This window comes from Argiope bruennichi, chromosome 5 (assembly GCF_947563725.1).
Source record: "Argiope bruennichi chromosome 5, qqArgBrue1.1, whole genome shotgun sequence".
NCBI lineage: Eukaryota > Metazoa > Arthropoda > Arachnida > Araneae > Araneidae > Argiope > Argiope bruennichi.
The window spans coordinates 126,085,436-126,113,226 of record NC_079155.1 but is presented as its reverse complement, the minus strand read 5'-3'; the positions used below and the strand labels follow the sequence as shown (position 1 = coordinate 126,113,226).

Genomic DNA, 27,791 nt, shown 5'->3' with positions numbered 1-27,791 from the left:
GTATTAAGTTTAAGAAAGAATTTGGGAATGTTTAGTATCCTCTAACGAGATTTGGATGAATCTTTCAGATAGAACAAACTTTTTTTTCTTACGAGAAAAAAGGGAGATAAAAGCCATAATAATGCTGCAGAAAGTTATGAAGAAAAATAATCTTGTCAAACAGAAAACGCCCTCTTTTAATGATGCTTAATAGTAGTGGAGAAGAAAAACTCAGATTATCTCAAATCTTGTGATATTACTTTAAGATTTTTTACTTATTACATTTTTAATTTTGTATCTTATTACTTATTTATATTAATTAAACGCTCTATATATTACGAATTTTCACAACGCAGACATTTTATTTTCTTGTGCAAAAAGTACCTAGAAAGAATTGTAATTGTAAAAAAAATCATGTGGATATTTGGATGAATTCCCATGTTTTAGACATCTAAATGTTCAAAGAAGATCATTTTTGTATTTCTCTATGAACACGATACCAGAGTGCGTGATGGGAGATAGAATGCACTAGAAAGGCGTATTGATACTGCTTATTTTTCTTCAAAAGAATTTTAAAAAAAATGCTTTTTTAAAACAGCACGATTTTTGTTTGAATCTTACTCTCGAAAATACGATCAGTATTTTATACTAATAAGAAACACTGGCTAGCAAAGACACAAAGAGGTGAAAGATACAATTTCAACTTATGCATTGTTCCATTATCTGCTTTTTATTATTTCAGAATTCCAGTACTTGGATAAAACAATTAAACTTTTTAAATATAGTAGTGCGTGTACTACTAGATTCTGCCTCTTCGTTGGAATTTGTAAGTGAATTTTATATGAAAAATCATTTGAAGCATTTTGTGCGAATTTAATAAACACATTTTATAATAATTTATTTATAAAGATAACGAAGCCTTGAACTGATATGCACTTTCTATTCCATTAAAAGGCGATATTTGGAGTGCAAAATATGGGAAAAGGTATAATTTTTTACTACCATATAAAATCCATGACCTATTTTAATTACAGAAAATTATATTTCTATTATTGAAAAAAATTATTGCAAACTTTTGGAAAAATAATGTTAATATATACAATTTTCGCCAAAATTAATACATATTCTACATTCTGATTGTAAAATAAAGAATTGCATATGTATGATCTGTTTTCAATGTATCTCAATCTGTTCTAAAAATATCGAGAAGTGTTTAACCATTTCCTATTTATTTCATGAAAAGAGCATATTCTATATAAAATTGATTTGAAGCCAAAATATTCTAATGCTTATCACCTATCCCTATGTCAATCATCATGAGGAAAAAAAAAGATTTTTGTTGTATTAAACTTACTTAGATTTGTTGCGTCATTTCCAAGTGTTTTATAAAATTTTCAACATTAAGATAAAAAAATTGTTATTGTTTTATCGTTTAGTTACGTTTTGTTAAATTCTTTTCTATAAAGTTTTACAAAGAACAAAATCGATTACTTTTAAGTTTGAGCGCCCCGTTATTAAAAAAAACTAATTTCGTTCGCAATGTTTCTTAAAATTCTTACGATAAACGTGTCGACAACTGATAATTCTTAGGATTGAGTCACAAATTGTAGACTCTTTTAGCCTTCCCTACTTCGCAGAAAGGTGAAATGTTCTACTCACCAGTGACGAAGATCTCTGAAAATAGAAGAATGAGTCTCTGCTATTTAAAAGTTTTTCAAAAAGAATCCACTGTTCTGTAAATCAGAGAAAAGTTAACTTATTGTTTGTTTTCGATGATGATCTCAGCAGTTCGTTAGCTTTTACGCCTATTCAACAGGTGATCTTACATACACGCACTCAAAATCCATGAAGTTATAGCAACAGAGACAAAAAGTATCTTGATTACACCTTCTGTGGCATAAAAAACACTGGAAAATGTCTTGAGATTACTTGAACAATGAACAAAATTCAGTAAAATTGTTTTAACAAATAACTGTGGCTACTACACACAGAAATTGAACTGCCTAACGGTGTCGAAGTTCTATATTTTACTCAAAGTACAACATACAGAATTGAAGTGAATGTGGAAGGGAACTTGCAAAAAAAGAAACCAGACTGAGGATTCGGCGAGAGGGATGGCGAGTATGTTCAACATCAAACAATATAAGTTCTCAATTATCGGCTGCGCTCCACCCGACCAGCTGCTGGCGAGATACCGGACCGAGATGTGCACAGTTGCAGTCGCAGTGAATTTCGCAACGGAGCAGCAAACTGGATGATTTTGAGACGCAGGTTCTGGAATCCACAACCGATAACTTCGGCTCCTCGTCACCGACTGTGCGCTTCTCCCGTTCCACGTCAATCCCCTGCACCCCCAGGGTGAGCGCAAGCGCAACAGATTCTCCACCCCTTTCTGTTCAGCGAGCAGATGCGTGGACTTTCTTTCGAATGTGATTGTCAGGCACACACTTATTATTCTCTTTTTTCTTCATCGTCCACCCTCTTTCTGGAGAAGCGGTGTCTCCTCCCCTAGGGGTGCTCTTTTGACTTTCATAAGATGCTCGCGGGCCTGGAAAAATATTTTTGTAGAAGTTTTTCCCTCCACTTTGCTCGAGCGATGGTTCTGGCGATAAATCGGATTTCGGTGCGAGATGAGCGGGATGGCTTCAAGTACGGATGATTCCCCGCATGCGGTAGTTATTATTCCATTTGTCTACTGCTCGTTTCTGTTTCCCCGAAAGATCACCTCGGAGGTATGAGGGAAAACTTATTATGTGTTATTATGCTTCTGTTATCATGGAGTAACATGGGCCTCTTGACTTTTTAAAAATAAATCACAAACTTAAGTTTTGGAGTCAGTGGGTGTATCGGCTTATACGGAAATGTCCCCGAGTATTTTCCTGTTTCGTACTATGATATAGAAGTAGGAGAATCGAATTATGTCTCTATCTGGCCTCGATGATTGGAGTGTCAGTCATCATTAAAATGGCATCATAAGTAGTGCACATTCGATGTTCTTTACATTTTACACAGTCTTCCTATTTGCGGTTGGCAATGCAATTGTGAAAAGGATTTTGAGTATTTAAAACCAACCTACAAAGGCAAAGATATAATCACTTAAACCTCTTCCGGTATTTAAATTGCATCTAAATAACTGCTTCCATTTTCACCTGAAGCGCTTTTAAGCAATATTTTATCTACTCAACTGACACAATAATGGTACATTATTACTGTTTATCCTCTGCTACTTATCACCTCAAACTGACTAGAAGTGCCTTGGCACTAAGGCTCTTCATGCATCTAATTCAAGAAAGAGAAACCATATAATTAGTCCACACTTTATTTCTAATTTTTTTTAAGACACTGTTGGTTTGGATGTTAACTTGTGTCTATAGAGACAAAATTATATTGTTAACTAACCCGTTTGCTCGCCTATATTATTGGGTCTTTAGGTTGTTAATTATTAACATGGAATTCATTTCTTTAAAAAGCATTTCCCCTTGTAAGTCATAACGATTACGGCCAGACATAAGATTAATAAACGGGTACGAAAATTGAAACATTTTGCAACGATTTCTCGCCAAATATAATCGTGACAATTTTTTATTGCAATTTTAAGAAACATTTGTTAGCATTTCTGGTATGCATTCAGGATTGCTGACTTTTAGAGAGTTCTTGGACAATTGGTGCGATTTTAACGTGCTTGGCGAGAAACCGTACATTAATCTTAAGTCTTACCACGATTACTTATCCGGCAGTGGTTAAGCCTATATTTTCTCTTGATTGAACTTTTTGTTTGAAGCCGGTATCTTTGATTTCTTTTATATCTTCTTTCCTCTGAATGTCTGCTTTAGTGACATGGCGAACTATGTCCAGAACACTTCTAATAATATTTTACACTTCATTAATTAGCTAGGCGAAGAGTTTGATTCAGTACACCTATAAAATGTTTAATGAATAATGCAGTCTGAAAATCGTATGATGTTTTGTTTATAATTAACTGTTGCCATTCTACAATTAGTAATAAGCTTGCTTTCTGTGCCACGTACGTTAGGGTTATATATATATACAAAGATTATCAACCGTAGCGCCATCTGTCATACAACACGTAAATCATTTTGTTCTGTTTGAAATACCAACGAACGGGTTAATTATTTGAATATAGTTCATACAAAAATACTGAAATCGCAATTAAAAAATGGAAGGGTGGAGGTAGGAGGATACAAATTTAAAGTTATAGGTATTTTTTGATGCCAAATAAAAAAAAATTGTCAAAAAATAGAAAAAAATTCTGGATAGGGACACCCTAATTACCCAGCGTTATGAAATATACTTTACGACCTATTCTCATACTTATCGAATACACATAAACGGTTTCATAAAAATTGGTCGAGCCGTTTCGGAGGAGTACGAACACAAACACCGTGACACATGATTTTTATTTATTAGATTTAATTCAAGTGACGTGTCTAGTCATTATTTAATGCATTTATTTTCGGACTAAAGGAGTTTTAATTTTTTTAAAAAAAAGAACTTGAATGTCTTTTTCGGGCTTTTGATTCTTCGGCGATTACTTCAGAAATATAAAGGGAATCATCACAATATTCTGACTATAAAGTAAAGATATTAGATTAATTTTCTTTCAATCAGGCATTAGAATCTCCATAGACAGTTTTTTTGTTATACTAAGTATATAAAAGAGTAAATATTATAATCGTCATCGTTTTATGCGAAGATTTTGATTCCGCTACCTTTCTGGTGTCTATGAATCTAAAAAGACCGCACATCTGTCTGAAAATCCAATAACTCGGTAACGCAACTAGCTAGATGGCTGAAATTTAATACATGGCTTCAAATACCAAAATCGTTGGTCCTCGGGGTATATCTTTATATGTAACGGCCATCGCGATCCCGAATGAGCAGAGTCATCTAAATCTTTTTTCTGACTTGCCCTCTTTTGCAACTCTTTTTCTCTCCTTTTTCCTTCCTTCTTATCTAGCGGCAGACAGATGTTTTCCACGAGAAGCTATTGACTTTCTGTTTGCTTCAAATTTCTAACACACAGCTGAAGTCTCTATGTGCTGGAAATGTATGGTGAACCATTAGACGGGTGGACATTGTAGCCCCTTTTGTAACATATAGGATAAATCTCATAATATGTTCTTCTTTAAAAACTCCCCATCAAAAGCTTTCAATCTCTATTCATTTTTTAAACAACGACGATCTCTGTATAATGATATGTAACATATCATCTGATTTTACCCTAATGCCAGGTAATTACATTTCCGGACTAGCTAGATTGGATTCTTCTGAACTCGTTCGCATATTCTCTAAAATGGTTACTTTATTTTGTCTGCGCATAAAGTTATGGATATTAAGCAAGACTGAGAACACCACGAGTGCTTAGATCTTTATTTTCGGTCACAAAAATAAAGTTGTGAACTTCATACTATAGTGGAGAGTTTTCTACTTCTGAGCGATTCTCAATATTTATTTTCAATTAGTTTCGTTTACAAGTTCATAATTCTGTTGTGAATGCTGATTTCAACTCTGCTTGGTTTTGCATTTATCACAGAATTTTTAAGAAACCAAATTTCTTAATTTTAGCATTATTAAAAAAAGTTACACAGTGGCCACAGTTACAAAGTTACAACAAAGTTTGGAACCTTTAGCTTGCACTTAAGCAAATATAAATAAGAAAATGAATTTTATTAACATAAAATGATTAGATAGCTACTTTTAATTAAATCTCAAATTTTTATATATAAAAAAAGAAGTTATTTATAAGAGAGTTCTCAGTTTTTAAAAGATTCTTTCCTTTTAAAATGTATTTATTATGTTAATATTAAAGAAAGTAAAAAAAAAAAATCTTTGCTGAATTTTATAATTCGAAAAAAAAAATCACTACTGTTAGAATTCCTTTGTTCTTAATCTTTTAATTGTTAAGCAGCAACTTCTTATCAATCCCTTTTTACGTTTATTTCCCCTCTAGTTTTGGTGTCCTCATTTGTTTTCAATATCTGAAGGATTGCAGTTGATAATCATTGATTTAATTGTGTGTGTTTGCGTGTTTTACCTCGTTCTTCTTGTTCTTGGCTCAACATCACAGAAGGACCTCACATTTTCAGGAGAATACGTCATCGTTGATGAAGTAAATGATATATTTAAACTGACAAGAATTTGGGTCAGTGTCTGTGTTGAAGAACCTACATTGGCTGAATTATGCATGAGATATGGATGAATCATCGACCTGTTAGCTACAGGTGAAAGCAAAACTCGTCATTAGGAAAAAATATATATTGTTAATGAGGACAAAGCCTATAACCTGTGATATTGATCTTTTCCATGATATTATATCGACTCAGATTTAATTACCTTATTTGTCCACATCATATATGGTAAAAGATTTACGTGTACTACTTGGTGCTAACATTTATTTGTTTATTCTCTGGTTCTAATAAATGTTGAATGGATCAAATACATCCCTGTCAAATAGATACATTGGGTGATTGTTTGTGAGGATGAAAGGTCACGAAAATCACACATATTTATCATTTCAATAAGAGGAATAGTTCTATAAGTTTCAGGGTTATCGATGAGTCACTGCACAAGTTTTTGAGACGATCAGATATCTGAAATAACTAAAAAAAATGTAGGCTTATAAAGTAATGTGAATATCAAAATGTAATCGAAAAGATATCGCCCAAGTAAAGAACCGCAGACCAAAAGTAATCTAAGGATTAAACTACTAAGAATTAAGACAAATATAAACTTCCATTACACAGGAAAATTAAATGAGAAAAATGACTTGGAGCTTCAAAATTATAGTTATCTTCACCGTTATTACATCATTACAATATTTTGTTTTTTTGTCTAAAATGTTAGAAAGAGAGATCACTTGCGATATGCCAAAGGTCAAATAGAGGTCAAATAATACACCAATCACCACATTCCTCACAATCCAAGAAAATTATCCTGATGGAAGTAATTAGTTCTAGTTGCAACTTAATAAGAAATATTGTACCTCTAATCTAGCATCAGGAATAAAACATGTTGATCGAAGGTACAATATGGTATGATACACTTTCATTTTAAATCTCTGTTACTCGTTTTAGGTTTGGAATAGTAGGATCAACGTTTTAACAAAATAAGATTATTAAGCGTCTTTAATATACATATACTAATATCACTTTTTAATTGTAGAAAAAATTGTCATTGTACAAAATATTATGCTTGTAATACTTTTTAGTAGTGAAATCAGGTAAATATTTTTATTCATTAAATTATCCATTCCTTTGAAATAGCAACAAGCTAAATTAAGTAATAAGTAATTTTTTTTTAAAATTTGTTTAACGATAAATTTCAGATTTTTTCGCCCACTGCCAGTGCAGGAAGCAGTGGCCAATGCTCTTTCTTGCTAAAGAAAACCAACACTTGTATATTAATTGAATAGAACTGGTGAACAATAATTATCTTCTGAATAAAAATATTGATCTTTGGAGTGAATCCAGCTTCAGAGATTTGATGATTAATTACGCATATACGGTAAATACACACACACATACAAAAAACGTAATTTGGGATGTATTTTGGACATCTTTTTATTCAACTGAAACCAGAACTTGACATAGAGCTTCATAGTTATAAAATTACATACTTAATTGCATTACTTTAAAGTCATTGATTGCAGTTTTGCGTTATTTCATCTATATGCATGCGAAAGTACAGACCGACAGACGGTAAAATACTAGACAAATTTGGTTCTTAATTTGACACGCATCTACATTTTAAATGCTAAATCTATGTACCAGATTTTATTTATCTGGATCTTTATTTTTTTTCTGTTCTTTATTGTATTCGTATAGCTAGCCAAACAGAATTTGTCTGAATGGATTTCGTTCAAAACCAGATAGAAATCTACATGGTTTGGTATGGTATTTTAGATTTAATGGCGCCAGAGCCAAATATGAAATTTGAATTAGAATATTTTGACGATTCACTTTGTATCTATACTTCGTATATGAGAAAGTCAAGAGGTATTATTTGAGACTATGATTCAAGATATTATTGAAAGAAATTCTATAGATTTGGCAGTTGATGCTACACTGATTGCATAAGTACAGAACCAAAAATCAGAATCACATAACATCTAGCAACATTCGAATGGAATGCCGAATGAGAAGCTTCTTTAAAATGCGAAGCTTCTCTCACAGATCAAATATGAATTAAATTCATAAAACCCAGACCCATAAGTTAGAAGACTTAATATAAGCATATTATGGTGCTCTTATATTTTAAAGTTCTCTTATGGCACATAAGTATGGCCATATTAAAGTTCTCTTATAGCATTTATTCTTATGGCATTCAAGCTTTTCTTTGGCTCCATTTAAAGTTCTCTTATGTTACATATTAAAGCTCTCATAATAGCAGTTAAGCACATTATGGTGCTCTTATGTTTATAAGCACATTAGGTCCCAATCACTGGACACATTTCCTCGAAAACTGTTGAGGCAGAGTGAGAAAAATCTTTGAATGTTATTCCTACCCTTACTGCACCAGTGCCAGGTACAGTGCAAATTCATAATGACATTCCTAAACACTTCGGAACTTACAATATTCCTTTTGTTCAATGGAATTTAGCATGGGAATCTTTATTTAATTTGTAAAAGGGTAAAATGTTTGAATTTTCTGTAAGTGGTTGAAGTAAAAGGCGAAGAATCACAGATAATTTGGAAATGACCATTCGAGAAACCTTCGCGAGCAAAAAATTTCTTGTGTTGAATACATGGAAAAAGTATTTCCCACAATATTCGACGGCTGCTATAATCAAGCCATACGAAAACGTAATAAAAATAATGATACCTAAAATTTTATTAGACTATGATATTTTGAATTAAAAATAGAAATTCCCTTTTAATGTTATTATTATTATTATTGCTATTGAAGGATTTTTTATGCTTTTCCATTTAGTTGTAAAAATTAAAAACATTTTATATCGATGGAAACCTTTCTGTTAGATGCTCATATTCTCGATAAATTTAGAAACCTTTAGCCATTTATTATCTTCATCCATTCAGAGCTGTTTTTAAATCTGATATGTTTTAAGTGAAAAAAACTTGTAATTGGAAATTCTTTGAAATAGTTTTAATAGGTAATTTGCAACAATTTTAATAGAAAAGTAAAAAAAAAAATTGTTTTCTTAAATCTATTTATTTTTAGAACACGTGTAAGCAATCTTTTGATCAAATTTTCTTTTTTTAAGACATCTCATGCGTCATCTTCCCGTTTTTACGTTAAAACGAAGGAAAAAAACCCCGAATATTGTCTTAATTGAACAAAACTAAAAAGACAGTTACGTTGAATAAAATTAAAAGGTAATTAAATTACGTAAGTTTTCAATACATTGCATACGGACGTCTGAATGTAGTGTGTTTTTAATAGAAATCAAATAGATATGTATTTTTACGTGAATCGCGCTCTAGTGAAAGACAAAAAAAAAACAAAAAAAACGTAATGGTATGTTTTCCGCAGGCAATCTGTTAATACAAGATGCAATAAGTATTATATAATTATTTCTATTCTTACGTGATATATTACAGACATTGGACTTTTGTTAAGTTCTTGTGGCATAACATTTAGTTTAGTTATATTAACGTCTCATTTTGAAAGCAACAATAGGGTTATTTTGGGATGGACCTCGTAGTTTTGAAACAAGTCAGATGACAAGGATGATACCTGAGCTGGCACCCCCTTCAAACTTCCACACCGCACCAAAGGGAGAAAGTTTGGCCACGACGGATTTAACGAGCACCAGACTCGCTTACACAACGGTTCTTCGGCGCAATCCGGTCTCGAATCTGAAACCTTCCGGTTCCGGAGCCGAGACAATACCACCAGGCCACCGCTGCCTCTCTAGTGGTATAACGGTCTGACACGAGCTCCGAATTACTGAATTTTTAGTATTGAAATCCATAATTAAATAAAAGTATTGTGTAATTTAAAACACAAAAATCACTTGAGATATCACTCAATATCCCAACTGCCCTTTCTGTTATTATTGGGAATGGAATAACAATAAATATCCCAAAAAGGATGCATCATCTAATTAGGAGATCGAATTTATTCTTAGGCAAAGAAATTATACTTTATATCTTTTTGTAGTGACACGACAAATGGGATAGTCATTTTAAGTTTTAAATTAATCAGAAATGTTGAAAAGGCAATTTTATCAAAATCTTGCTATTTAATTTCCATGCCACATCGACACCAGGAAATTTCTATGTTGCGATGTTCAGATTTTAAGGTTTCTGTTTCAGAGTCGCAGGATTCCAAATTTGAATTTTACCGAAAACCTGCCGTATAAATGGGCCTAGCGCGCATTAAACACGTTATGGTCAAATATCTACCTCTGATTTAGCTTTAGGTAAATTATATTTTATTAAAGTAACACTAGAGTTATTTCGTGACGGACCTCCTAATTTTGAACCGCAGTTAGATGACGAGGAAGACACTTGCGCCTCTACACCCTCCAAACTTACACACCACACCAGCAGGAAGACGTTTGACCCCGATGGATTTAACGTGCACCCGACCACTTACACGAGGGTCCTTTGGTGGAATTGGGTCTCGAACCTGAAAGCATCGGGTTCCAAAGTCGAAATCTTACGACCAGGCGATTGCGGCTACTCTGGTTTAGCCGGAGTTCGGAGAGCTGGTCGCATCATCTAACCACGGCTCAAAATTGCTAAGTATGTTTCAAGCTGGCATGCGTATTGTCTTAAAAGAGCGATATTAAGCTAACTAAACTGAACAAACTCATAATTTATTGCTATTAAAGTTTTTTGTAGTTCTATAATTCTCATTTCATTTGCAAATACAATGCTAAATTATTTTGGAATCAAGAAGAAAAAAAATCGAAAAAAAAAAAAAAAAAAACTAAAACACGTTTTTAGCAGTTTGCAGTTAAATCGTTGGTATTTAACCTTCGATTCTTCATTTTAAGAAATTTACTGTTAAAAAAGGTCCAAAAAGGCAGTTCATTCAAAACTGAACAAAGCTATTTCTTTCCTTAAATGCTTATGCATTCATAAATACGTGTGCGACGAATCTTAAACTGACAAATTAATTTAGAAGTTACTGTGTAATGGTGCGTGTTTTTTCTTTTAATGAAAGTAGTAAAAAACTAGAAGCGTAGAAAACATAAAGATGATCTCCCTTTAAGCCCGTAAAATTCAATTCAATTTGATAATAGAAACTAAACACTCTTATACCGTATTTATCCGACTTGGAGAAAATAATAATAGCGATTCAGACGGTAAACAATAAACAAAAATGTTCCTAAGAATGAACAATAAAAACAATGAATTTCTACGGAAATGTTTATGACATTTTGCAGAATACGAATCCCCCCCCCCCAGATTTTCAGAAAATCTCTGATTTTTCTTCTTGTGAATTTTAAATCACAGACAGGGCCCTTTATATCTTATAAAAGAAATATTTTCATAAATAGTTGTAACTCGACCATTTTGAATTGAAAAGAATATTTATAAAAAAGGAAATCTTCAAAATCTTGAATTTTATCTTTAACGATGCAATGAATATACGAATTTACTTAATTTAAATTGCAGTACAGAATCAAAATTTAAGAATTAAGTTAACAAAAACAAAATGCCTTTTTATGTGTGTTCTAAAAAAATTCTTTTTTCAGATTTTAATTATTTTTAACTTTTCAGTGTACAATAATTTTAATACGGTTGACGGTTATTTTTCCTCAAATTAATTGACGGTTTTTTTTCTCAAATTAATAACTACATCTCATCATGCATATAAAAGTAGTAAAAATATTGAAAAAGTATAGTGTCATTAAGACAAAATAAGAGTGCCAAATTTCAAAATTCTGTTCAGCTAGTATATGATTGGAAAATTGATTACAAGATTCCATTTTCACAAAAATGAAATAGGTCGAGAGAAATAAAAATGTGTAATCAAGAAAGACACTGAAATAATATTTTTTTAAATCAAACATGACCTTGTTTGAGAGTTAGATTGCACGAATGGCAACAGTTCTAGGCATAGATAGATTAGTTGTACGTTTTTACTTCTTCACAGCCATCTCCCAATGCTTGCGTTTATTTTTGTCATCTTCCTGCTGTCTCGGGGATTCGGGCCTCCAGGGAAATCTCAAGTATGGGGGAAGTGAGAAGTGAGCGGATATTCTTTCCCAGGAGAGTAAATATTGGTGTTATTATCACCAATCACACCTCTTACAGGAGGGACTCGTTCACGGGACCAATGACTGGAATTTTAGTTGATTTAATTTCATTTCAGCCAGAATTCTATATGAATGTCTCTATAAAACCTCTATATGTAGGGGATTCTGTGTGAAGACTTGTACACTGTTATTCGCACTCACACGGAAGATATGATTTTTTTCCAGATGTAGTGCTAGCCATCTCAGCGAACTTCCTTTAGTCGCAGGCGATTGTTCAGATTGCTTGGTAACATTTTGCGCCCGCTTTTAATGTAAAGAGAAATGGCTTCGTACTTTTCTGTCTCAGAGAGGAAAGTTCAGATTTTTATTTTTGAAGAAGAGAGAACATTTCGGTTTGTATCACTCATCACCAAAGCATTAAAGAATAACTACGTTATTTCAGATTTTGGGTCTGAAGTTGCAAGTTTCCTTTCTTCATACTTTTTATGTATTTGTTAGCTATTTTAATTGCTTAACATACAGGATGCATGAATCAGCATATTTTTAATAAATGACTTTACTAGCTAGTATTGCTTGTATGCAAATAAATGGTGAACCTTGCGTTGCTTTCGCATATATATTCTATAAGCTATAGTCATTACTTTGTCAATGGTATAACGTGCTCTGTTATTAAAATGCTATTACCAAAAGAATAGAAATGATAGTGCTGCTTTGAAAGAATGTTGCTGTCTCAAAGATTTGAGAAAAAGACCGATGTCTGTGAATGACTTAAAGAAAATCATTAATAAATTTGAAGCTACAGGAGAACTCGGAATGCTCTCTGGAACTACAGAAAGAAGATTTGTGAATCAGGAAGTTGTGGAAGAGATTAGGGAAGCAATGGATTCAGGGTTAGTGGATCAGCGACCTGTAAGCGCTTGAAGTGTAGCAAGGACTTTATCAAAACCATGGGTGAACGTACGCAAAGTCTTGCGCTACATTTTAAGATGCTATCCGTATAAAATTAAAATTTTTCAGCACTTGTAACCAGGCGATCCACAACAAAGAACTGATTTTGCAAACTTCATTCTTGCCAAAATTAATGAAAATGAATCATGGATTCAAAAGATTTTGTGGACTGATGAAGCGCATTTTACTTTATCCGGACAAGTCAATACCCGTAGCCGTAGGATATGGGGCTCATCCAACCCACATACTGTTTTTGGGAAACCCTTGCATTCAACGTTTGTTACGGTTTGGTGTGGTATGACTGGTGAATTTATTATTGGTCCATTTTTTTTTCGAAAATCTTACATCAACAGGGCTAGTTTGCTGCACCATAACAGGCACTAGTTACACTCAAATTTTAGAAAGTAATGCGATTCCTGCTTTACAAGACCGCAACTACTTCAATTCAACAATATTCATGCAAGATAGAGCACCACCTCACATTGCTGATTGTGTTACACAACTGCTTCACCGAACTTTTAGTGAGGATCGTATAGTTACCAGATATTTCCAAAATGCGTGGTCAATTCGTTACCTGATTTGAATCCTTACAATATCTAGCTGAGGGATATTTAAAATATTGCGTCTACAAGGACAAACCTAACTCTGTTGTTGATTTAAAAAGCAGCATTAGTGGACATGTCCTAGAAATTCAGCAGGTAATATTAAGGGCTACTGTGGATCACGCTGTCTTGCGTCTACAGCATTTGATAGGATTTGAAGGATCTCATATTGAACAAATACTGTAATACATTACGCATTTCATATTTTAATAATGTTATAATTACAATGTATAAAATATTGTCATTAAAAAGCGGCACCTTTGACAAAAAGTTGAACTAATTTGCTTTATTGTGTAATTAATTTCCCCTTGTTTGTAAATATAATATATACCAAATTTCTTCAACATACTCCAAGTAGTTTTTCTTTTACAATCCTTCAAACACTTGCACTTTAATTATAACCACCCTGTATATATATATATATATATATATATATATATATATATATATATATCTAATATATAAAATTCTCGTGTCACAGTTTTCGTTGCCATACTCCTCCGAAACGGCTTGACCGATTTTGATGAAATTTTTTGTGCTTATCCGGTATCTATGAGAATCGGCCAACATCTATTTTTCATCCCCCTAAATGTTAGGGGTAGTCCATTATTAATTAAAAACTAACTTTCCCGCCAAAAAAATCTTCCATTTTTCCCAACGCCAACTTTTCCGCCAAAAAAATCTTCCATTTTCCCCATCGCCAAATAAGTAAGGCATCATTGTTTTTTTCTCCCAACAGTAATTAGGCTAGGGTTAACATTTTTCGACGGATTATTTCAAACGATTCTGTTTATTTTCTTAATGTTTTATGCATTTAAAATTAAACATTGTTAATTAATCCATGTTTCAGATTCATTCTGAAGTACTTTTGAATTAAAATAACACAGAATAAAGGAAATTAAAAATGTCTAATCTGCATAGCGTTACCCCAACTGGCGTAGAAAAATTTACGCATTTGCGTTGACGTAACTGGCGAAGAAAATCCACGCATGCGCATTGTTCTGATTGTTGGCATGACAACCAACGGACGATTTAAATTATTTTTAGGTTAGTTGCATGCTTTTGTAAGTAAAATGTATTTATGTTAGTTATATATTTTTTGTATATGCTTATAGTTTTAAGTACATCGTTTTTTAAGTAGATTTTTTTTAAACCTGTTTTCGACCGATTATTTTAAACGATTCATTTTATTTTCTTAGTGTTTGATGCATTTAAAATGAAACATTGTTAATGAATCGATCTGTTCATGATGAATCTGAGAAATTTTTGTTGACAAATTCTTGAGATATTACATAAATTAAGAAAGATATTCTTTAGTGACCATAAAGTTTAAACGCTCAGTGACTCTATTATCAGTAATCATATTATTAAAAAAAATGCTTTGTTTCAGTAAAAAATATTATTATATTAATTGCAGATTAATCATTTACACTGTAATTTAAAGCATAATTTCTACGAGGGGTAACAGAAAATTAGAGAGATATATATCACGCTATAACTGAAGGCCTTTATAATATTATGAGTGAATTATATGACTATCAAAATTTGAAGTTTTAAAATATTTTGCTGAAGAATCTATTAAAGTTGGAATTGCGTAAAATGTTTAATGGTATGACCGGAGTTTTATCCCCTGCTTGGCGAAATTTTTAAAAATCGCAAACAACGGCCTTGCGAAATGTTCAAAAGCAAAGAAGCAGATGTTCAATTATAGTGCATAATAAAGATTGCCAGCTTTGGTGCGTTATCGCAACTTGGCGAAAAAGGGGGTTAAACTCCGGTTAAACCTATTTAATTATTAAAATTTAAACGAACATTAAGATTGGCGAACCGGCTGGTCGCCAAAGGCGGCTAGTATATATATATATATATATATATATATATATATATATATATATATATATATATATATATATAATTAAATTTTATCCATCTAGCTCAAGTCTTTTTTGAGATAGTGTGCTTACAGACAGACATGCAGAAATAATTCCGAAAATGTGCTCTTCGGATTCAAAGAGATCTACAACAAGGAGATTTGACAAAATATAGAGATTGAATTTTTTGCTGGTTACAATACTTTCTCTTCTTCAAATAGTTAGCATAAGAGAAAATAAGAAACACGAATAAGATATAAAAAGAATATTAACTTCTTAAAATGAATAAAAATTATTCTTCACTTTTATTCTTAAAAAGCATTATTTTCTCAAAAAAAAAAATGCTTTGAACAGAAAAGCTTTTCTAAAATAATTATAAACTGAAGTATCGAATCGAATTTTTATCATAAACACTGTCTGCTTTCGTAATAATGAAACAACAAAATGCTTTAAAAAATTGTTATAAATTATTTAAGAATTAAAATATAAATGCAACTATAGTATTATATTACTTTTGCAGGAAAAGTAACAAAAAGTTGTAAGGAAATTCGAATAGGTCAACATGCTTCATTCATAACTGTAGATTCCTATCACCTACAGTCGGATTACTGTGCTGATTAAAAGAAATCCCTGGCGCTTCATTACTAGCTGCGCCATTTCTCTTTCACTCCATGATGCACTGCCACGAATCATTTTTATTGCAGATTTCTTCAACCATAAAAAACATCAACCAGAGAAATCGCATTGTTTACTTAGATGGAATTTATGAAATTGGAATACGGTCCTTTGATAGCACTATTTACCATGAAAACCATTCACTGCAGTGCCATTGTGGTAAAATTTGAGTTATACTGAATTTTTCCTTATATCGAAACCAAATAGTAATGTCTAATAATAAGTGAGTTAATAATAATAAGTTAAACTTATTATTAGACATCAGGATTAAGCGCATATATATATATATATATATAAAATATTTGTAAAATGTATGCTTTTAAAAATTCATTAAAATTAGAGATACAATTATACGGAGCTAAATTTGTTCTTCCTGACAAGCTAATTTTGGGAATGATACATTGTTGAGAATATTGCTTCGCAGTTTACAATGCTCAATCTAAACAATATCATGGTTAAAAAAATCTGTCTCATTCAAAATACAAGCAGAAAAGAAAAGATTTACAGAAATTGCAATTTCGCCACATTCAATTCCTTGTCGATAAGAGATAAGATCCGTTTATAAAAATAAAAACATTGAATAGAAATTTGGTTTCGATATAAGGAAAAATTCAGTATAACTCAAATTTTACCACAATGGGACTGCAGTGAATGGTGTTCATGGTAAATAGTGCTATCAAAGGACCGTATTCCAATTTCATAAATTCCATCTAAGTAAACAATGCGATTTCTCTGGTTGATGTTTTTTATGGTTGAAGAAATCTGCAATAAAAATGGTTCGTGGCAGTGCATCATGGAGTGAAAGAGAAATGGCGCAGCTAGTAATGAAGCGCCAAGGATTTCTTTTAATCAGCGCAGTAATCCGACTGTAGGTGATAGGAATCTACAGTTATGAATGAAGCATGTGACTGAATGTATGAGATTCAGAATATGTTGAGTAAAACAAGTGTTCGATAATATTAATCATAGACATGTGCGTGCATTTGAAATTCCACAAATACATTTAATCACTAGCGAAAAAGTCACTGCACTTTGTAAAATGCAGTTACACTTATGTAGATTGGACTATAAAAACCTTCTGCTATAAAAATTGGATGACTTCCATCTGAGTCGTTTGATAGAATCCATGGCAAGACCTCATTCAATGTGTCGCTAGCTTTACGCAGAGTCACGCTGAAACAAATCGATTGATTACAGATTTTTTTATTTTTTTTTATTTCCACAGTAGAGGAATCCAAAACTTTGCTGCAATAACAGCATTACTTTCTGCTACCATTTTTCGGATATCTTCAGTCTACGGAAATGCTTCATTATTGATTTACTTGTATGCTAACAAAATATAAAGTACGCAGTTATTCAAAGTGCAGTGAAAAAAAGTAGATACGGATTTTTTATTTGATCCAGGATAAAATTCATCAAAATTTATTACGTCGCTGACACGATCACGTACCAAATTTTGTTTTTCTATATCCTTTTTAATTTTTATTTCTTCGTAGGCAAAGTAAAGAGAAAATATTGTAATCGTTAAAATATTCCAGGGCGAGATTTTGACGAAGTTTTACACCTCTTTGAGTTCGAAAAACATATTTAAAAAAAATTACAGTCTGTCTGCCTGCTACAAAGATAACTCAAAACGCTTTAAGCTAGATGGAGATTATTTGGTATACAGTCTCCACAGCAAAGTTTTAGATTTTTATCAAATTTTGAGCAAGTCTGTGTGTCCGAATGTTCGAATTTAGTTAACACTATAGCTACAAAACAAAGCGACCTAGATAAAAAAAATCGATACACAGAATTGATATTTGTAGAGTGGACACCTATAAAATTTTGAGCCAAATACAACAAGGGGTAGACTGTCTGTTAGTCTGTGCTTCCAGAAACATATAAACGCGATAACTAAAAAACGCAATGAGTTAAATATATTAAATTTTGTATGGGATTTTATAACTACAAGTATAGTTCTGTATCAGATTTTGGTTTTGCTCTGTTAGGAAAAAGATGTCTGTCTAAATTACAAATTCGATTTTCGCATACTATTAACCGCATATCAGGGATTAATCGTCAGAAAACTGCTAAGGATTACATGATGGATTCAGTAAAAATGCTAAATTACGACGAAAGGTTAATTTTTCATAAGTATTATACGTCCATGCCATGCAAGGCATTCTCTGGGATAACAGTTTCATTATTGAGTATGCGAGAAAGCTTTGAGAAGACCACCTCCGCAGATTTTGTTACATATTTGCGGGACCACATATTCTCAAATGTTATTGTTCACCAAACAGCAAACTTTTTGATGAACTAGCCACACAATTTTATAATTTTAATATATAAATATATAAATTTAATCCATCTAGTTATTTGCATTTGCGAATTATGGTGTTATAAACAACATGCTCTGAAACGGATATTGCCAAACATTATCTATAAATTCAGTGAAATGATACATACTAAATTTCATATCTGTAGTAGGTTTCGTTTTTAATTTATTATGTTCATTGTCAGACAGAATTCTAAAAAGGAGTTTCCTCCACTCTGGGAAGTCAAACACATCTGAATTCTTGAAGGTCACAATATTTTCTTCTCATTGATCTCGACATGAATGAAAAGGGTCTCCCCAAACCTTTCTCGCATACTTTCTAATAAAAGTGTCATTCCAGAGTACGCCTTGCATGGCACTGTCATACAATAGTCATGGAATATTAACCTTCGACCTTGAATTCAGTGTTTATTTTATTGAATCTATCTTGTGATCTTTGGTGAGAGTTTTGGTGCTTAATTACTGGCTTGCGGTTAATACTTATGGAAAACAGAATTTGTGTTTGGATGTTTTTTTCCTAACCAATTGAAACAAAAATTCGAGAGAGAATTATAGTTGCAGTCACAGAATCACATACCAAATTTGATAAATTTAAGTAATTGATTTTTTGAGTTATCGCGTTTGCATACTTGCAGGTCGACGGATGTTCAGTTCCTTGTTGGATTTGGTGCAAAATTTGATAGTTTTTACAATACAGATGATAAATAGGTGTACCGAATTTTATCCATCTCCGATTCACTCCATAGTAAACAACATTCATAAATACCAAGACCTCTTCAAGACCACTAAATAGCTAAGACCAAAATGTCACTCGTCAAAATCAGCCGAAATTATTCTCTCATAAGCGTAATACCCTACAGAACCAAAGAACCACGTTCTCACGAAAAGGAAAAAGGAAATCAAAACCACAGGCCCCAGACGTAAGCTACAGATTTCTGATGTTTGTTAATGTTAATGTAAATGTTTGTAAATTGTTCATTTATATGTTAATGCATGTCAAATAGTTGTTTACAATGTAATTTATCATTTTTTTCCCTTTTATCCTTTTCAATTAGTAATCTCATTTCTCTGTAAGTTCAACTCAAAGTCACCATTTGTTTTTAGGTATTCTTGTTCTCTCTATTTAGTTATTACTTTGCCAAAACATTAAATACAGTCCCGTAGTATTTGACACCGATGGAATTCTCTCTGGACATCTCTGAATGGTTTGTCGCCTCTTTCTTCTATCCTCTTTTTTTTTCTTTTTTATCCCCCCCCCTTCCATTTTGCGCTTATCCAAATGATTGGATAACTCAGTGATATAGACACCAAGAGCACAGGTTGGCTTATGTTATATTATCTGTCTTTGTATTGTAGCTACAATATTAACTTATATTCGACACTGTCGAGCAGCCAAACTTCCTCTGAACAAATTCTGCACAAAATTTAGGCAAACTTGGTATAAAAACTATTTACCAATTTTGATCATTCTATTTTCAAAGCGCTTCTGAGTCCTCTTTGTCACAGACAGACAGAGGGACGGACAGACAAACAGACATAATGCCAGAAATAAGCCTTTTGAACTCAATAAGGTTTAAAAACTGGAAATTCTCCAAAATCTCGAGTTTGTATTTTTTGACAACTTCTCTATATTGAGTATAGGAGAAAAAAAATTAGAATCATTTTAAAAATAGATTTATTTTGGCGGTTTTCCTGCAAACCATCTAAAACGATTATTCCTTGTGTTTCAAGTAATGTAAGAGTGTTTTCTAATCCATTCAATTAAGATTATGTTCATTTTATCATTTTGGTGTTTAATGAAGCTTAACTCTCGAAATGGAAACAAATTTACTCTTGAATATTTATGGATTATTACTGTTTTCTGTCTTCCTCTAAAGGAAAAAAGGTGAGTGAAATAGGAATAATAAACTCCAAAATGAGTGAATGCTGGTTTAAAGATTCTTTGCATACGCTCTTTTGGATTCATACATTATTACGAAAATGAAACTTTTCTTATGTTTATGAATAAAAAAAAATTATTAAATCTTTTCTCAGCATTCTTTATAACAGAAACAAATCAAGTAAGACTGGAAACAAGTGATTTATTTTCAGAAGATAAAGTTAAAAATTTTGGTGATGTATATTTTTAATTTTATATTTTTCCTTAATCGATGTAAAATATTCGGTTTATTACGGTAAAATTTAAAAGCATCAGACAGCAAAACACTTTAATAGCAATAAAGAAAGAAAAAAAATGCTCATTTTCCTTCAGCTTTGACAGACATAATTAAGATGGGTTTTTTTTCCTATCTTTTTTGCGAACATGCAGCCCTAAGCTTGTCGCCGGAAATAATTATCTAAAACAAAACCAAAGAAAATTAAAAATATTTTACTGACATGACGACAAAAAAGGGTCTCAGGCTGAGGGTCATGCTTAAATTTTCTTGTTTAGCTCTGTGTTTTCGCATTAGCATTTAAATTTGACTTTTTTTTACAGCGAAGCCTGAAGATTTCCTGTTTTTTTCTTTTCTTTTTTACTCCACGGATAAAAACTGTCTTTGTTCAAGAGCTGCATTTTTTTCACCCCCTTTTCACCTTGACAATGACATGAACAAAAAAAGATTAAAGAACTAATCCTTTATTTCACTTGTTGGATTTAGCATAATCTTTATAACTTTATATTTTTTTTTTTGTGAGATGATAAAATTGTTTCGGGATTTTTTTTTTAATTGAGTCATGACGACTGAAAGAAAAGCTATTTAATAACGCAATCTAAAGCAGCAGGATGCTTTTCCAAAACTTGCTCGCATACTTTCAAATGAAGGTGCACTTTTCCCAAAGTGTGGATCTTGAACAAGGCCATGGATACCACGATTGTTCAGATTTTAATTTCAGAATGTGAGAGTTTCGATGAGAGAGAGACTATGCTTTGTTGTAAACTGAGTGCTTGTATATTAATTCCATTGCACTGAAGCATAGCAATGACGAAATATAGATGTTTCGCTTGAATCTAGCATGTGATATAAGCGATAAAATGCTTGTATAACGCTGGTACGAGTACTGATAATAAAATATATATTTTGGAGTAATTTGTTTCTCAACCGATTGAAGTCGATTGATTTTTGAGCTACTGTCAGTCTGTGTTTACATGCATGCAAAAACACAGACTGACAAACGATCGACCCTACAACCCATATTTTTTGAAATGTGACCCGGATCTACATTTTAGATGGTAAATATCATCCTATTTTATCTGGTCCTTATCGTTTCTAATTATCATGTTCGCTTGTACTGGGATGGCCGGACAAACCGAATTCCTCAGAGTTTATTTCGTTCAAAATTTGATAAGAAACTTTAAAATTTGTGTTAAGACCATATACCAAATTTCATCCATCTGGCTGAAAGAGATCTTCAGTTGTCTCTTTCTCAGAAAAATGTGTTTTCGAGTTTTCTGAAACATAGAGATGCGTCAAAATCTCGAATTATAATTTTTTAATAATTACAATGCTTATTTTTTATATATTTAAGCAAGAGAAAGTAAAAATTGCACTTTTTTTGTGGGTTTCATATTTTATCAATATTAAAACAAAAAATTGCAACTGCAAGAAACTAAGAGATGCATTTTAGGCTATTATTTACATAAATCTAAAAACAAAGTTTTTAGAAATACAATTTTATTTGTGTACAAAAGAGTAGAATTTTTTATTTTAAGTACATTCTGCAGTTTCATTTTGAAACTATAACTCATCATCGTAATTATTATGGAATAAAGAATTCACCAACAGACGTGCATTGAAGAGATCAAAATTTATCTGCATTAATTCATTTCCTGTAATTGAATTTTTGAAATATTTAAATAATCATCAAGAATACACAAATGCACAAAATCTAAAACTCAAGAGACAGAATAGTTCTGTGTTTACAAACATGAAATACGTCTACACAGATTTACTCTCCCCCCCCCCCTCTTACTCACTTTTGTTACATCTTATTGCTCATTTAGGACTAACCTGATGAAAATGAAATATATCTTACTAAAATGTTTCACAGTAGCTTGATTTTTTTAAAAAACATAATTTAAACATTACATTCAAACCAATATTAACACTGATTACTTGAAATGCAATAATTTGCTTTATTGAAATGGCAAATTATTTTGAAAAAATTGTCTAAAATACGAAAACCCAATTGGAATTTTACCTCAGTTTTTAAATCTTTCACAATCCGCTTTCCTAAACTCAAACGATCATTATTTCGAAAAATTCAATCAGGACTAAATTAGATAAACAGTTGTGTGTAAAAAAATTGTTGCTTAAGTGGGAAGGATGATAAAAACAACAACAAGATTTGGAAAATGCTTTCACTTGGTAAAGAACGAAGGAAAGAAGCAGAGAAAAATTTACAAAATTTGGAATCATTACATAATTATTTAATTTCGAATAGGATATCAAATGTATTTGGGAATACAAAAAAAAAAAAAAAAATAAATAAAAATGAAACTGTTTTCCTGTATTAAAAAGTGAAATTGTATTCATTGAATTTAAGTTCTGTTGCATAGTACAAAAAATTTTACTGTAAATAAAAATCAATTAAAGTAAGATATAGCTTTCAATATTTACTGCAAAATAGATGCACTTTAGGAAATAATATTTTAATCGATTTACATCGTTCAGAAATTCAAAAAATATAGCAGTAAAATGATATCCTACGCCAAGATGTTGCAAACGTTTATTTATACCCCACGTTGTTCGCGTTCACTAGCGCCCTCTATGTACGAACTGAAAAAAAAAAAAAAAGACCAGCACAAGAGAAGCTGTGATGGAGTGACGTGATTATGAGTGGTGTTATGTGATAAGACGATGTGCGTGTCATGTGTTTCGTGGAATATGGCCTCAAGAAACTGTTAACAAACGGCCCATTTAATGCTGAAATAACTTTATATCTTTTATATATGTGTACCTATGATGTGTGCAATTAATTACTTATTAAAACATATTGCACTAAAAGGTTGTTGACTATTATTTGCTCTTAAGAGACGTGTCACAGCGTCCTGTTGGTTCGTAGGAATTGTTGGTGAAGCGAATTTTCGACTAAATATTTAACAAAAAAAAAAAAAAAATCGAATCATGTTTGTATAAATATCAGGACAGACATTAAAGTTAATTATATAAAATAAAGTCAAAAGTGAATTAAATCTAGATTAAAGAATTTTACAGCAATAGATATCATTGCACTTTAATATCATATTTGGGCAGAAATATTTTCGAAAATTATCATATCGACATTTTGTTTCATTTTTAATGAATTAAAATTTCTAAAAATGCCGCTACGAGATTATTATCCTTCAGATGATACAAGTGCCACATTCGGCATCTTGAGATTAAACTATGTATTCTAGAAGTTCAGGAAACACAGAAACACACGCACTTTCTTTTGTTATTAGTCCATATAAAGATGAATTGTTTCATGTTTTTTAAAACATCAAAGCGAGTTAGATAGTTGAAATCTTGTGGAATATTGATGAAAAGAAGTTATTGTAATACAAAATTTAATTCACAATCAATTGGTTAGTTAATTAGATTTTTTTTTATTTCGTATATGTATTGCAAACGTAGTGAATTTGACAAAACGTGATTTGAAAATTGCACAATATCTGCAATAATAAATTGTAAATTAAAGATAAAAAAAATTTAAACAATAAATTGTTAAAATATTGTTAATTGTCTAATAATAAAAGTACGTTTCCAAATTTTTTATTCAATTCATTCTATTAATTCTTTTAAAAATATTAAATATCACTGATTTAAGAACGACATCTATCAATAGTGCGTCACACTTATTGGCGGCGATGGCATGGTGTTAAGGTCTAGACTTCGGAATCGAAAAGGTTCAGGTTCGAGACCCGATTCCATCTAAGAACCGTCATGTAAGCGGGTCTGGTGTACGCTAAATCCGTCAGGGACAAATGTCCTCCCCCTAGTGTGGTGTGGAAGTTTGGAGAGGGGTTGCCATCTCAGGTGTAGTCCTCGTCATCTGACTGCAGCTCAAAATTACGAGGCCCATCCCGAAATAACTCGTTTAACTTTAAAATTAGAATGCTAAACAGAGTAAAACAAGTATTTTAAAATTACTTAGTTTCAGTTAAAATAATTTAAAATACTCATTTATTACAAACTTTTCAGATATCAGACAGCGGAATATTTTACTATCGGTGTTTTTCAAAATTTGTTATGGACGGTTGGAAGGACTGGTTTGACAGATATCTTTAAATAAGATTTTTTTTTCTTTTCCAATTTATTATCAGAAAGACGTGAGCTTTTTGTCAGAAAAAATATCTAAAATAATTTTAATTAAAACAATTTTTAAAACGCACCTTAATTTCTGTTTTGAAAGGCAGATCATCTTATTTAAATTATTTTCTATTTTATAATCTTTAATATATAATTTATTATATATATTTACTATGTAATCCTTTGTTTATTTTCTCTTCAACTTCTCTACCAATACTTGTCTGGAAACAAACAGTAATTAAATTAGTCGAATGACTTTCTTTCTTTCGCCACAGAATATCCCCGAACTTGGAATCGCTAGGATTCCCTGTCGGTTGAAAGAATATACGTGGGAGTATTTATTAATTTTTTTTTTTAGTTTACATATACAATACACATAAAAAGTAACTATATACAATATTATAATGATGGAGGAGGTGTTCGGTGGGGAGTATGAGTAGATGAAATCTATTGAAGTTAATATATTCTTGAGAAGAGCTTGGTCGAGAAATGAAACGAAAATTTATACTGGGCTTGGGTCTGGAGAAATCAATTCCTCGTCCTCTTGTAGGAACCGCACAAGATTTCTAATTTTGACCTTGAACATCTCGTTTCTCATAACGTTGGTCCACCAGATATTTTCTAGGTTGTGGGTGGGTTTTTCTGAGATGAAAAGATGTGGTGAGAGGGCAGCTAGTGGCATAATGAAGGGGATCGCCTACTTCGCCGCAGCCACATTGATCCGATCCTTTAATACTGAATCTCTTGAAATATGAAGGGAAAGGGCCATGGTCAGTTGTAAAGATAATGTCAAGCCTGTTCCAAGATGATAGGTTAAATGACACTTTGGAGATGATTTGATAGATGTATCTGCCAGTTGAGCCATTGTCCCATTCTTCCTGCCATCGCTGTAGGCTTAATTTGTTTAGAATACTTTTCAGATGGCTTTTAGGAGCTGGGTATTGAACGGGCGTACCTGCAGAAATGGCCTGTTTGGCTAGGGAATCTGCAACTTCGTTTTCGTTGTGGCCAACATGTGCTTTAACCCATCCTAATTTAATAGAAGGTTGAACAAAATTTCAAAAGAGAGTGAAAAAACCCACTCAGGAGATGAGCGAAAAATTCCAATAATATTTATCTCAAGTTAAATAAAACAATACAATAAAACACCAAAAGTTCTTATTATTTAACAAACTTGGCAACGTAAAAAAAGTCTATGAAAGAGAATGACATTCAAGTTTTGCATCTTTAAACCGTGCATTCTCATTAGCAGTTGGATTTGCCATTTTTTTTTAGCATTTAAGCTTGAAGAGATCCTTATTATTATATTTTTTATGTTTTATATGAGAGCGACCTTTATTAAGTCATTTTTTTTCTTCCTCTCATAACTCTAACAAAAGGATGAAAAAAGAAGTCAAAGACACCAGATTAATGAATTAATCCTTTATTTCATTTATTGGATTTAGAATAATCTTCATAGCCTTCGGATATTTTTAGAAGAATAAAAACATAAAATCTATTTTCATTCCGCCGCTTTATTTAATTGAGACTTTACATCTGAAAAAGAGCGATTTAATAACGAAATAAAAAACACTATTTCTTTCGTGGATTGATTACTCGACATTATTTAAATATGTAACTGTTATTACAAGAAAGGTCTCTTGTAATAACAGTTATAACAGGTTTTTTCTGCTCAGCTGCTAATTTATTTGAAATAATTATTTTGATAGAAAAATTAAAATCATATTATTACAGATAATATTGTATCTTTCATCTGGTACTATTAGAGATGCAATATTATCTCTAAACATGTGTTTCTATCTTATTAAAAAATTCATTTTTTGATTTAAGTATCGAGAAATCTTTTCCGAAATTTTGGCAATCTTTAAAAATATTTTTTTTTTGCCTAATTTCTAATAATGCACTTTGTTGTTAGAATGCGATTCAATTTTTTTTCTTTATTTCAAGAAATATTTAATCGCCTGGTTTTCTTCCTTTGTTGAAAGTTAAAAGAACACAGCTCTTTGAATTATTTTTAAAAATGCATGAAGAAAAGCTCGCGACAGATGGCATGAAACTGAATGATAAAGAACCCGGTCGATTACGTTTATAATGGTATTGTATCATGAGATTTGACTCTGTCGAAAAGTTTCATTTATACAAAAATCATTTTAAAAATAATTATCAATAATTAAATCATGAATAACACCTCTCTCTATATGATGAATTTGTTGGAAAAAAAAACCAATTTGTTGATGACCACCAAATCACCCACTAAGACATTTAATTAATATTAAGCACACCCAATACTTTCAGCAAATGCTAGATGGCGTAAGTCGCATTGCCTGCCTGCAAACCAATCGGCAAGTTATACAGGTTGATCAAGAAATAACAGGAGGGGTTCAGAGCCCTGTAGCGTATTATGTACTGGACGTAATATTGCATAAACCGATTTAGCAAGAAAAAAAAATTAGTACAAAAAAGTCCTATAGGGGAAATTCTTGCACTGCGATCGAAAACTTGATTATGTAATTTGCTTCTACGTGTACTTTGTGACATAACATCGAAGATAAGAGGAAGGGTTGTGGGAATTTATATCATTTTGGAAGAATTCACTCGTCAGTTGCGTTGTCACTACGTTTTCGCGCCTTACTAGTCAAGCTGTTTTATCATCGAGATGAAAATGCCAGTGCTGCTCTTCGTGAATACCGGCCATTAAAACAGATAAGTAGAGGACCGATGACCATAACTAACTTACGAAGAATGGTTGAAAGATTTGAAACAACAGGAATTCTGGATGTGCAACCAGGCCGAGGACGTAAAGTTATCAAGCATGAACAAGTTGAAGAAGTTGCAACAGCCGTTATGGATCAGGCGATAGTTAATCAGCAGGTTATCAGCAGTGCACGTTCGATATCACGACAAACAGAGACCCCTTTTTCGACGATGCAGAAGATA

General features: G+C 32.0%; 1 protein-coding gene across 2 annotated transcripts in view; it reads right to left on the bottom strand.

Annotated features, from left to right (window-relative positions):
• LOC129969320 (sex peptide receptor-like) overlaps window positions 1-27,791 on the bottom strand; it is a 228,553-nt gene that overhangs the window by 108,562 nt on the left and 92,200 nt on the right. Inside the window, exon 1 of one of the 2 annotated variants that reach the window (XM_056083841.1) lies at window positions 1,639-2,380. The exons of the other annotated variant lie outside the window; for it this stretch is intronic. The gene's annotated coding sequence lies outside the window, so the exon portion shown is untranslated. Of the gene's footprint in view, window positions 1-1,638; window positions 2,381-27,791 lie in introns of those variants that run through there. 2 annotated transcript variants of the gene reach the window in all.